Source organism: Mesoplodon densirostris, chromosome 14 (assembly GCF_025265405.1).
Source record: "Mesoplodon densirostris isolate mMesDen1 chromosome 14, mMesDen1 primary haplotype, whole genome shotgun sequence".
NCBI lineage: Eukaryota > Metazoa > Chordata > Mammalia > Artiodactyla > Ziphiidae > Mesoplodon > Mesoplodon densirostris.
Genome location: NC_082674.1, coordinates 37483798 through 37497686, shown reverse-complemented (window position 1 = coordinate 37497686; position 13889 = coordinate 37483798). Strand labels below are relative to the sequence as shown.

At 37.8% G+C, this 13889-nt stretch overlaps 1 protein-coding gene across 4 annotated transcripts in view; it reads left to right on the top strand.

Moving 5' to 3' along the window:
* Nucleotides 1-13889, top strand: part of SRBD1 (S1 RNA binding domain 1) — a 226706-nt gene that overhangs the window by 90687 nt on the left and 122130 nt on the right. The gene's annotated exons all lie outside the window — the stretch shown is intronic.

Below are 13889 nucleotides of genomic sequence, written 5' to 3'. Positions count from 1 at the left end.
TCTGCCTCCTTGGTAGGTGGTGGGTACAGTGCTAAGTATGAGAGCATAGACTTCCGAGTCCCACAGGTCTGGGTTTGAACCTCAGCTCTGCCTCTTGCTAGCTGTCTGACTTTGGACAAGTTTCTTAATCTCTCTGAGCTACAGTTTTCTACTTAGTAAAATGAGAATAATAATACCTGCCTCTCAGGATTATGAAGTTTAATGAGGTCTGTACTGTGCTGAATATAATAAATAGCTCAAAATAGTGGTTAATAATATGGGCTCTTGAGTCAGGACTACCTGTGCTCATATTGTAACTCTGCCCTTACTAGTTGCATAACCTTCAGCACATTAGCTAACCTCTCTGTACCTAGGTTTCCTCAGTTGTTATATGGGATGATAACAGGGTGGTTGTGAAGATTAAAGACATTAATATGTATGCAGCACAACAGTGTCTGACCCTGTAAATTCTAACACTCATTATATTATTATATTATTATGGCTAATAATGTCTTCTTTCATTCTGAAGGGGTTTTACACTTTATGTCCAGTAGGATAAAATTTCATCTACTCTCTTGTTCCCAGATTCTCACTGAATTTACTGTTCTTGAGCTTGAATCACTATTAATTTCCACGTGTCATATTGTTTAGTGGTATGTTTTCTCATGAGATTGAGAAATTCCTTTTAAAATTAAAGAGTGACATACAGTGATTAAAGGACTGAATAAGGATATTTGATAAAAAATACGGTTTGTCGTAGCTGTTCATAATCTAAGACAGACTTAGAGTTTTGGTTGAAAATTCCTTGAAAATTGTTTGTGCTATAAAATTTGAAGTTATAAGAAAGTTGTTTATATAAGATATAAGTGATTAATAATTTTTAAAGCAGTTTAAATGAGAATTTGAACACTTCGAAAGGCATTTGTTCCAGAGAGACTATGATAAAAATAAATATTTTCTCTGGAAAACCAGAGTCAGACTCTTCATTGATTTCGATAATGATGGAGCCTGAAGGTGTCAGATAGTCCCAACACCCTCCCTCCCCCATTCCATTTTATTCTTGCTGAGAAGGGTCCAGAAGTGTGATGTGTATATGTTTTCATTTCCGTCATGGATTGTGTAAGCATGTGAGAAAATTATTTTGCTACCTAATTTTACCTTGAAAGTTAGCTAAACTAAGTCATGATTAAATTGTCTGTGTTGGGAATGTGGTTTTTTTTTTTTTTTTTTTTTTTTTGCGGTATGCGGGCCTCTCACTGCTGTGGCCTCTCCCGTTGCGGAGCACAGGCTTTGGACCCGCAGGCTCAGCTGCCATGGCTCACGGGCCCAGCCGCTCCACGGCACATGGGATCCTCCCGGACCGGGGCACGAACCCGTGTCCCCTGCATCGGCAGGCGGACTCTCAACCACTGCGCCACCAGGGAAGCCCGGGAATGTGTTTTTGAATGGTGTTTTTGCACTTGCGGAAATAATGTGTGGCAATAAAGTAATCGTTTTTACTTTTCTTTCATAGGTGAGTTGCCAGATAAATTTTATTTCTCATATTTATTTTTGCTGAGATTCATACCCATTAACTTGTGAAGTTATATTTGTATTATTTAGTACTGCTGGTTATCCTGCCTGCTACCTCTCCACAATAAATTATCCTGGCTTCTGTGCTTTTATCAGTAGGTCACTGACTCATAGAATGTGATTTCATAAACTGGGAATTTGTGAAGAATTAAGTTACAGGAATTAAAGCTCTTAGTAAGAATTTAAAATAGTTTGTTTTTCGTAAAGAAAAAAAATGGGGCGGGGGGGGGTAGTTACTCTCCTCAAAACTCAGGAACCAGGCTTCCCTGGAGGTGCAGTGGTTAAGAATCCGCCTGCCAATGCAGGGTACACGGGTTTGAGCCCTGGTCCGGGAAGATCCCACATGCGGTGGAGCAATTAAGCCCGTGCGCCACAACTTCTGAGCCTGCACTCTAGAGCCCGCGTGCCACAACTACTGAGCCCATGTGCCACAATTGCTGAAGCACATGCGCCTAGAGCCCGTGCTCTGCAGCAAGACAGGCCACTGCAGTGAGAGGCACGCGCACTGCCAACGAGGCGTAGCCCCCGCTCGCCACAGCTGGAGAAAGCCCACGCGCCGCAAACTAGAGAAAGCCCGCGCGCAGCAACGAAGACCCAATGCAGCCAAAAATAAATAAATAAAATAAAAATAAAAAAAAAAACAGAAAAACAACTCAGGAACCTTGCCTTCAAATATTGACTTTAGGAGTTTTACTTGGGAAAACTCCTATTTTTACTTTATAGTAAATCACTTTGTGTTGTATTACGTATTTCTAACTTAAATCATGATGTACTTTTCGTAGAGTTGAATAAAAGTAGATTTTGTGTGTGTGTGTGCTGTGTGGCATGTGGGATCTTAGTTCCCCAACCAGAGTTCAAACCCATGCCTCCTGCAGTGGAAGTGGGGAATCTCCACCATGGGACCGCCAGGGAGGTCCCAAAGTAGATTTTAATAAATTCTTGATTCAGAATTCTTTGTAATAATGTCCCATGTATTTACTACTGCTTATCAAGTGCCATTACACCCCTTCTTATTTATCTCTCATAGTAAACCCCTGGTTGTATTATTCACATTTTACAGGTTTGGAACCTGAATTGCAGGTTGATATGAATGAAAGAATTAGTGGAATAGGGACTTACAGGTTACCTGATCTTAAATCTCATGCTATTTCCAGCACACGTGCTTTGCACCTCTCTGTTGTGTAAATATGGTAGGTGTTTCCAGAAAGTTTGGCTTAAGGAAATAAGCTTGCCTTTGATTGTTCATTTGGAGATGGTGGAGAAAATAGCAAGAAAGTCTTAACAAAACTGAGTTTATAGTCAGATTAATCCATTTTCATCTGTTTTTTAGCATTAAGGAATTTTCCTAAGTCATACATGATGTAGTATTGGAGGTAGAATACCCTCAAAGATCTAGTCTAACAACCCGTGTTCCAGAAGGGACTTGAGGCTCCGTGATCAAGCCAGCCAGATTTTGTTCTTTGTGGGCCCTAAAACTCTTTTAGATAGTTTTTGTAAAGGTAGTGAAACACAACACCTCTTGAATTTTCCACCTTCTTCAACTTTTAAATGTTTTCAAATTCAGCATGAACTAAATTTGTCTCAATGCTAAGTTGAAACTAATTAACTACTTTATTAACTGGTAAGGTTTTTTTTAAAGGGAGATTCTGGAGGAGTAGAACTCTCCGGGGTTACGCCGCCCTTGTTATATAACTAGACTGCAGACTAGTCATATGTTCTCATCGGCACCCAGATGAGCCTGAAATCTCAGCAGGTGACAGGAAATAATCACTTAGGGATTCCCCTTGGCCTAACGTAGTTTTATATGATGAAGAAAGTGGAGTAAGAAAGAGAAGATTTCTCTACCACTTCTAGTATGCTGTCCTGTGGGGGTGACCTTGCTGGAGCAATGGGTTAAATGTTATAGAATAATAGTGGCATGAACAGGAAGGAAAGAGTTTGAAGGTGGAGCTTGATTTCTTGGGTTTGTAGGGGAGGAAAAACTCTTCCTTGACTCTCTTGAGGTCCCTGGCTGGACCTGAAAATTAAACTAACAAAGACAAATTAGCAGAGAAAAGCATACAGATTTATTTAATTATGTTTTACATGGCACAGGAGCCTTTATAAGGAAGTGAAGATCTAAAGAAATGATTAAGCCTGAGTGTTTTTATTCTAGGTTTGATGAAGAATAGAAAGTTGTGGGAAATCATGATAGGAGACATAAAGGATATGAGCTAAGGGTATTAAACGGGGGGAAACAGCAAGACTGTGCTTTCGCATTCCTCTCAGTATCCCCCCATCTTTGGAGATAAGGGTGCTCCTTTCCTCCAAGTATAAGGAGGACACCTCTCACATGAGAGTCTTACGACCTGCTTCAGGGTAGAAAGGGAAGCGAGTCCTTCCTATACTTGCCATTTCTCAGATTCCTTCCCCTTAAAATAATTATTCTGTCAAAGTGGCATATTTTGGGGTGACATATCCTGATTCCCTTTACTTTCTGATTTTGCTTCCTGTCAGCTGAAGAGTGTACTCCAAGGGTAATTTGTGAGTGGTTATTATATTCTTGCTTGGTCCTTCTCAGAATGACGCTTTTAACTCTTCCCAGTTCCCTTGGGAACATAAACTAGATGTACGTTAAGGGGATTGACCTATCTTTCCTCTAACCGTAGAACATAGAGGTCCATGTTTCCATGATTAACATAGGTGTGGTACAGGCTTAAAGAAAAGTATTATTCACTATGTGAATTCTAAACACAAAATCACAAGTCAAAAGCTCGTAATTGAAAGGATGATCAGTTGCTTTACTGGTGTTCTTTGTACTGTAAAAAGTTCGCTTTGTAGTTCCTTTAGCTCATGAGCTCTCTTGTTGCATTTAAAATGCAGTTAAAATGGAATTTGACTTATGAAAATTCAGGTTAAGAAAAGATTTTAATAAGTCCACCTACACATGAAGCAGAATCATGGTTTTTTTTGTTCAAAGCCCCAGTTGGTTGTCATTTGGAAATAGTAAAGACTTAGATATGTGCTCTTGGTATAAATGCCTGAATTTGGTGTGCCAGAAAATTATATTTTTCTTTGAAATTTAAAAATCTCTCCTCAATGGATAAGTATAATTTAGTTTGTTGATAACATTATTCTTTATAGATTCAGGTTTTCTTTACATTGGGTTAAGGGATGGGCATTCTTCCTGAATAGCCAAGACTGAAAGTTTCTAAGTCCAGAATTGTGGTTAGCAATAAGGATCTGGAAATTAAATGTACTCAGGTCATGCAAATGTATGTAAACTAAGGAAGTATAGTTTATAGGCAGCGAACTTGGGTAAATGAGAGTCAGTTACATGAAAAGTTTCTTTTCCTTTCTTTAAATAGCTTTCAGGTTTAGAGGCATACTTAGGAAAATGTTTTAACCATGAAAACTGCTTTGTTCAAGACTTAGGTCTTAGGTGTATTACTTTGCTTAAGAGACAGTTGGTAGTGATGGGGGAGGAGAGAAAGGATTCAAATGTATTTCAGCAGCTTTGCAGGATAGGGCAAAGCCAAGAAAATAGCCATGCTGTGTGTCTTAACGGGCCCTAGCATGGGTATTTCACCTTGAAAGGGGATTAGCATTGGAAGTCTGTGATCATGTCAAACATTTGAAATTGAAGGTGGCTATTGAAAATAATTCTTTTTTTTAAATAATCAATTTAAATTAGTTACAATCACACCACACAGATATCAAAATACTTTTTGTACGTCTGTCTAAGGAATTTGTGGTTTTCTACAAATACCAACATTTTCTACAAATCCAAACATTTCTATTGATACAATGAGCATTCTTGTAGTGAGATTCTTTTTTTTTTTTTTTATTAGTCTCTGCTTTACAACAAAGTGAATCAGTCATACATATACATCTGTTCCCACATCCCCTCCCTCCTGCGTCTCCCTCCCTCCCACCCTCCCCATCCCACCCCTCCGGGCGGCCACAAAGCAAGAAACTTAGTGTTTGGGAATGGAGACTTCAAAAGGCAACAATATTGGGAAATGTTTGATAATTCAAATCAAAGAGGCTTTTTGTGAAAAGTGCAAAAGGACTGTATATGTGGGAATATATACATATCATTGAATTTTTGCTTTTAATGTCCCTTGCCACAGTTACAGTTGAACCTTTTGATTACTTCAGTAGCCACAGGTCATATAATGATTTTTGCCAAACTGTAAGCCTAGGCAACTTAAGTACATGTCTCATGTAAACAGTCTTATTCTGTGAGTTTGTCTTGTTGCTTGTATTTCTGTCCTTTGAAATCAAGTTTTAGAACCTTTGGGGGGAAGTTCATGGACAACCAATAGCTCTTTCTAGTACATGAACATGGCTCACATTTCTGTGGGTAGATTACAAATGTTGCACTATATAAATTCATCTGGGGCCTCCCTGGTGGCGCAGTGGTTGAGAGTCCGCCTGCCGATGCAGGGGATACGGGTTCGTGCCCCGGTCCGGGAGGATCCCATATGCCGCGGAGCGGCTGGGCCCGTGAGCCATGGCCGCTGAGCCTGCGCGTCCGGAGCCTGTGCTCCGCAACGGGAGAGGCCACCGCAGTGAGAGGCCCGTGTACTGCAAAAAAAAAAAAAATTCATCTGGACTATCAGGTAAAAAAAAAATAACAGTATGATTTGGCTGCCAAAGAACATCCATTACCTCTGCACACTTATGCTGCTAACAAATGAACACTTCCACAAGGCAGCCTCTGAGAGATAGGCAGCTTTTGGTAAAAAACCAAGTGAACAGAAAATGTTTTTCTTGGAGGATTTTAATAGAGAATATTAAATGATTTGTGGTGGATTTTATTTTCCTGAAGCACCTTCTACAACCCGAAATTCAGTCATATATTGTGCTAAGGGATGGGTGCACTGACCTTGTCAAAAAAGTGAGCAAGGATTTCATTTGACTTTGTTTTGTTAGTTCACAATACTCGTGTATATCTGGATCTCTAACCTTGGCTTTTTATTACCTCTGTAATCCTAGGCAGTCATTCACTGTGAAAACACTCGTGTCTCTCTTTTTTTTTTTGTATTTGTTCATTTGAAAAGCCTTTCAAAAGGAATTGCAGCCTGCATGTGATTATAGCTATCAGTAGCACTTAAACTAACTGCTGAGATGAAACTTTTCTTTGGGGGCCCTGCTAATTTCAGATATCAATAGAAAAAGAAAAATTTTCCCCATTAAAACACCCGACTTTACTAATTGGTAGCTGCTCTTTGGGTTGAGCTAGATTCCTCAGGGACGGCATTTGATAGACTAATTTTTGACATTTTAATTTGACAAGAAACAATTCAGGGAAACAACTTAGTCATGTGCCTAAAGTCTTCTCTTGCTATGATTGTGATACTCAGTTCAGGGAATGCCTTTGAACGTCTGCAGCACTTTGTAAACCCTGTGATCCATTTAATACGATAGCTCAAGCTCCTTGGCAGGTGTTTTCATAGGAGCTTCACCTAAAATACTCCTACACGGTTGAAAGAATTTTTTCTGTAGATGTTAGGATGTGGGGCTAATGCAGTAAATACTAATCTTTGTGACAAAAACAGTGTTCCATAAGGACAATAAATTTAGGTATAAAATGTGTAAATTTTTTGGCCTCTTTAATTATGTTATAATCTACCTCTTTCTAACTCAGAAGTATTATTTGCTTTAAAAATTTTCCCCATGGCATTGGAAAATGGTGGAAGAGATTAATTTCAGTACAAGTTATTTGGTGTGTATCTCTTTCTATATAATGGAAAATTTACATTTTTAAATAGAGAAGTTAAAGGCTGAAGAAAATATAGAGTGCATACACAATACATAAGCATGCATGCTAATTTATTTCTGAAAAATTATCTTAGAAACCTGCGTTTCTCCAAGTATTTTGGAGAATATTTAAGGGCCAAATTGAAACCGAAGCATGTGTTTGAAAAATATCTGCTGACAGAAGCCTGGTTTCTTCTATGCCTGGGAAATAGGTGAAAGAACAGAAAAGAGTGCTTTTTAGTTTCTTCTTTGTGTGTGTGTTTCTAATATGTGAGGTTTTGTTTTTTAACCAGTAGATAAGGTTGGAAATGGATACTCTCAAACTTGCTCATGATGGTAGTGATTTTTTCCAGGTGAGGAAAATGCATTCATTTCACTACCAATGTATTCCCCTGAGATTGGGGTGGGTAGACGATTTGGAGAAGTAGACTGCTTAGGGTTGATTGGTTATGTTCTGTTACTTCTTTACAAGTCATTATTACTTTGTATCCTACATAATTTAGTGAAAAAAAAGTTTTAATAGATTTGCCAGTCATATATGTGTATGTGTGCACTTGCTCACTCTCTCTTTCCTGAAAACATTTATCTGTTTCCCTTTCCTTCCCTTGCCTTCCCTCCCTCCCTTTCTCTCTTCTTTTTTTCCCCTCCCATTTAAATAAGGGAAAAAGAAGGAAAACATCTTTCATAGCATTGTTAAGAATGCCTATGACTATAAATAATTTGTTTTGTTTCATGAAGACTTATGATTTAAATCACTTTTGTATCCATTTTTAGTAAAATCACTTATGACATCTAGCAATTCACTGTTTATAATTTCTCATAAAGAAGAAACACCACTATTCAGTTTTCCTCTAGGAATAAAAAGTCAATGTAACATTAACACATGTACACTGGAGTTTGTATTCTAACATGTTTTTGTTTTTTTTAACTTTCAGATGAAAATGATGGAATATGACACCAGGTGTGTGATGTGAAACATTAATATTACTTTAGAGATTGTAACTTTACTTATAATTGTCCTAAGTTTGAGTTACTACACTAGAAATTAACAGGAAAAATTCACTGGAGCCCTTGATATAAAATGTATTTTCAGAACAACATCAAATCATTTAAAATTTACTTTGGAATGGAGACTTCATACTTAAAACAAACTTAGGGGAAATGAAATAATTTAAAAAGTTCTTTCAGCCATTGTGCACAGTTACTGTTGGATGTGATTGCCAGCACTGGGGAATCAGGAAGTCTGTAGTTTAAATTCTTCAGGATCAGATTATATCGCAGATTTTCTTTATACATGGTGTTAAGTACATATTAAGTGACTGCTATAACTTTCTTTTCCTTTCTTACCTTTGGGAATCTCAAGAACACAGCTTTAGCTTTCTTATTTGTGTTATCTTTATATTTGTTTTTAATTTTCAAGAGTTTATACCTTCAAGCTACAGCATGACTAAGTATCCGAACAACCTTCCTTCTAACTTTCTTTAGTATATTGTGTTTTAAAAATTGTATAAATATCTACTGGCCAGGTTTTAAGAATTTGGGGCAGGAAACTTTATGAAGGGATAGGGGAGATGTCATTACTTTTAGGTAAGATTAGACCAGGAGATGATGTTTTGTTGTTGTTGTTGTTTTTTTTCGGTACTGGGGCCTCTCACTGTTGTGGCCTCTCCCGTTGCGGAGCACAGGCTCCGGATGCGCAGGCTCAGCAGCCATGGCTCACAGGCCCAGCCGCTCCGCGGCATGTGGGATCCTCCCGGACCGGGGCACGAACCCGCGTCCCCTGCATCGGCAGGTGGACTCTCAACCACTGCACCACCAGGGAAGCCCTGATTTTTTTTTTTTTTAACAAATTTAATCAGTTATACATATACATATATTCCCATATCCCCTCCCTTTTGCGTCTCCCTCCCGCCCTCCCTATCCCACCCCTCCAGAGATGATGTTTTTTCATTTGTTACTTTTGGGATCCTTTTCCCCCCCGCTTATGATTTCATCTTAGCATTGTTGAGATAAAATACATTTGTCCAAAATAAGGCCCAAGAATTAAGATTTAAAATTGCCAGGGATACCAAAAGAGATATTAGAAGATTTTAAGTCTTAGAGAATGTTCAGTGGCTTTTAATAAGCGTAGGCTTAATTAAAGAGGTTGCGGTGAATGTCATTAACCAACTAACATTTAAGTGCCCTAGCTTGTACTCTTGCTTTTTTGTAGAATGAAAAAAAAGTGATGACTTAGTATGACTCTTTACAGTGACATTGAAAATTATGAGCTATCTGTTTCTGGCTTGTCTTAGTTCTGCTTTTATCTCAGTTGAAATGTGTACTAAATCTGATGCCAGCACAGAGCTTGTCCATTTCATGTGTCTGTTTATCATTTGCATGATTTTGAGCAATAAACATTCCTTGACAACAGCATCACACTTTGTTTTTACCAACACTCATCTTTACTCCAAACATAACACAAATTGGTTTTTATCCATGTTAATGAAAAAAACAAATCCCTCTATTTCAGTGAGTAAAACAGAAAAGCATGAGATGCTGGGAAGTCTGGAATCAATTAAGTTAGCAAAGTGTGTAGGAAAAAGACAGCAGACATGGAAAATGATCATATCAAAATGACTTGTTTTATAGAAATAGAAACTTGCAGACTAAATGGTGAATAAGAAATTAACTTAGGAAATTTCTGTTTATTTAATAATTTTATTTAATACATTTGATTTTCAAACTGTAGAATATGTATGTGAGAATACTCTTTGTCCTTATCTGAATGTGGGCCTGTGTTTAGTATTTACTTTGATCCTTTCTGTGCCGTATATGTTAACTGGCCTTAGAATATGACCTGAAAATACAAAGATGAGAAATTACTTGAGCCAACTGCACAGAGTTGAAGAACAGTACCTTCTAGGTGCTTAGAAGGCAAGACAAGACAATGCAGACTCCAGTGAATTGTTTTAGTTTGAAAATGTGCACAATTGTGTGGCAAATTAATACATTTCAGTGGTGTAGCCACAGGGAGTAAAATGTTAAGGAAGAATCCAATTTCTTTGTGCAATAATTGGACGATCATGCTTGTTCTGGATGCTTCCAAATGTCCTCATTTTGACACTATTTTATTTTAAAATACTGTTAACTTCAGGGAAGTCCTGGCTCTTGTTTGTGCTTTGTCTTTTGAGGTATGAGAGGAAATCAGGTGTTTTGAGGTATCAATCCTTGGCCCAGGGATCCCTTTGTATATTCCAATAGAGTATAAAAACCTAAATGATATTGAATGTTCTTTTCCATGGATGGTTATATCATTAACTATGTGCTGTTCATCTGAATGAATCCTAGTTTGTTTAGTTTCTGATGTGTCTAACCAGATGACTTGACAGTGAACGCTCCTCCCTGAAACACAACTTGTTCTTATGCTTCTTCGCCATCTCCTGCTTTGAGTTTTCCTCAGAAATCATTACTTTTTCATAGACTCAGATCTGAGGAGAAATAAAGTAGACCATCATGCCAATTATGTTAACTTCTGGGAACAAAAATGCTTATTGATTGACCTTCACAAACAACTTTCAAAAAGCTCCAAAGCTTTCTAATTATTGGGAAAACCTGTGAAAAGATGATTGGGAGGCGAGAAGTGGGCAGAGGGTAGGCATCTAAGTAGAAAGAAGCCTGGCCTAACAGTACAGAGACCAGTTTTTCCTTTTTGAGTCTTAGTTTCAGATGATCTTGATTTAATTTTATTTACCTCTTTGGTTCTTTCTAACCCCACAGGTAAAATGAACAGGGCACTTATGATCCTGACTTCCTTATAGGAGTTAGTAGATCTTAAAGCACTTTTAGAAAGCTATAGATATTATGGAAGTGCAGGAGATTCATATTATTTACTTCAGATTAACTGAAAATGACCTTGAGGAAATAATACTCACTTGTAGACTAAGCATAGAATTCTGTGGCAATTTTTCATCTCTGCATTGAGCCAGTTTGACCAAATTATCAGACAGGATATGGACAGGTGCCATTGCACTCAACTATTTTCCCTTTTGTGAGAGCTCTGAGTTGAATGTTTCTCTGGGCAGCTTTGAGAATGTTTCTCACTGCAGCTTTTTCTGAGAGTGGCATCTGGCAGTAGATTGATTTAACCAAGTCTGAGGTTTGCTCTTTTCAGAATGTGCTCTCTAGGCAGCTTCTATGTGGCTCTGACATGACCACATACTGCTGCTGCTTTTCCTGCCTTCCAGCACCACATGTGAGGCTAAGTCATTCTGACACCTGCCATTTGGAACCTTTACTTGCTGGAAAATGTCAAGATTTTCAGACAAGATAAAGACAGATATAACTGATCATTCTTCCCTTTCTCAGAAATAGGCTGAGGGCATTTGTTCATAAATGGATGAATTGCTGAAGTGGTATAGTTCGTTAGTTTGGAGAGAGGCACACTGATTTTGTACCGAAGAGTCAAAGGTGTTTGTTTATGTGTTCTTATTCACCTTTGTACCTATTTGGCATGACACTAATTTGCTGTTAGTATAAGCAAAGGTTTTAGTGATTATTTTTTTGGATTTTATGGAATAAATGGTAAGAGCTGGGGGCAGGGAGGGCAGTTCTCCTTGCACCTTATTGTTACCAAGAACCTCACTAGGGAATTGCAGATTTTGGAGGATGGTCTTCTGTTACGATCATATTGTCATACAGATACACACACTGATGACTGTCAAATTTTAAACGACCAGGAGTAAGACCTCCTGCTGGAGGTCCTTGCTGCTGCTGCTTCCTTTTTTTTTTTTCATTGAGCCTTAGTGTTCTAAGACCGGAGGACTGATTGCTAAATAAGGACAGGAAACGTAGTGTAACCTGCTGAGTTTGTTCCTCCTAGTAACTGGTATCTAACTGGCTGAAGAAGGGACTTGAACACTGTTATAAAATGAAGGCTTAAAAAACTATTAACATTATTTTGCTTATTCTTACCTTTCAATCTTATGGATAAATTATAATTGGCTGTATGCTCTTGAGTAAACTCTTTCCTTTATTTCTTACATCTTGATCTTTATCTTGGATCTCAGGGCCAGGAACATCACAGAGATGATGATAGCTTACTTTTGTGTAATTTGGGAAAGATGTTCCAATAACTTTAGTTCTTTTGGATTGCAAAAAATGTAAAAAGGTTGGATGAGATGCCCTGTAAGTTTTATTAGGAGCCAGACCATGTTGAGAGACTGTGGATCACTTGGGAAACTGTATTCTCTGACATCTCTTTGGACAACTTCTTAAGTGGCTTTGAGTGGCTCAGTGAAAAAAGGAGAATGAGTTTTGGCCAACAGGCTTCTTCCTTGTATTGTAATTTATGAAGACTAGTAGAATAATAAAATCCATCTCCAGCAACTGAAAGGCAATGAGGACTAACGGCTTGTATGTTATGAGCAGGGTCCATGAATTAGAACATAAATATTTGAAAACATTTCATAGCAGAAGCATGGGAATTCTTCAGTGTACAAAACTTCTTGCTTTGGGTCCTAGGTTGACTTGAATTATATAAAGAAGAGTTGTTGTTGCAAATTTAAATGGGTTTTCTTTATCTTTTAACTGGATCCTCTTATCATTATAGTTTTTCCATAAAATCACAAAATCTGTATCTTAGGTCATGGTTATAGAAATAGTGTTCACATAAGCTTCTTTTTCTTATGATTTGTTTTGTTATGATTTGTGGACATGGATAATCATCAAGAGGTAAACGTGTAGTAATTTGGGTTTCACCCTGGAAATGAATCATCTTAATATTGCTTATACCTGAATCAAACGTAACCTATATTTTCCTGAAGTATGTTTTATACATTTGCAAGTTATGGTCCTAGACAATATTTGAATTTTAGCTGCCATCTTTGGCTCCTCTTCACTTAAGGTACAGTAAATTTTCAACAAAGAAAGGGCTGTACTGGTATATGAATTGTTTTAAAATGCCCTGACGTGAAGACTAATAAAAATATCAAAATAAATCAAATGTATCTTTCAGGTAATATGCTCTTTTTCTATAATATCTTCTATGGTGCACCATTTATCTTTATTCCCATTAGTTTGTAAGGTGGACATATTTCTTATATTCTTAAGAACGGTCTCAAAAGCCATGGACTGACCAATGCTTCTGAAAACGCTGACACAGAGGTCCATGTTCTTTAATGCCAGCATGCCATCCAGTGTTCCCAGGTAGGCCCACCTGCAGCTGAATTTATTCATTCCATAATGTATTAAAGCCAGTTAGTTGCAAGTTCTCTTTTCCCTCTCTCATAAAAAGAGTAAATATGTTTAGGATGGTAGTTCTGATAGGCTTTGCTAAAACAAAACAAAACAGAAAAGCAGATACTATGTGTGACATTTACATATTGCTTATGCAGATGGAAACCACTAAGCTTTCACATTTTTCAAGGGTTTACTATTTCTTTTGAATTTTTGAGGCATTTTTTGTTGTTGTTGAGAAAAGCCAGCATAAAGCACTTTTATTGCAATAATAAAACTTGAAACTCATATGTAGTGTGGAGGTAGGGGAGTAGGCAGCAGTTTCTCTCACCACATCACTACACAGGACAGCAGAGGGGTGAGAGGGAGAAGCCAGG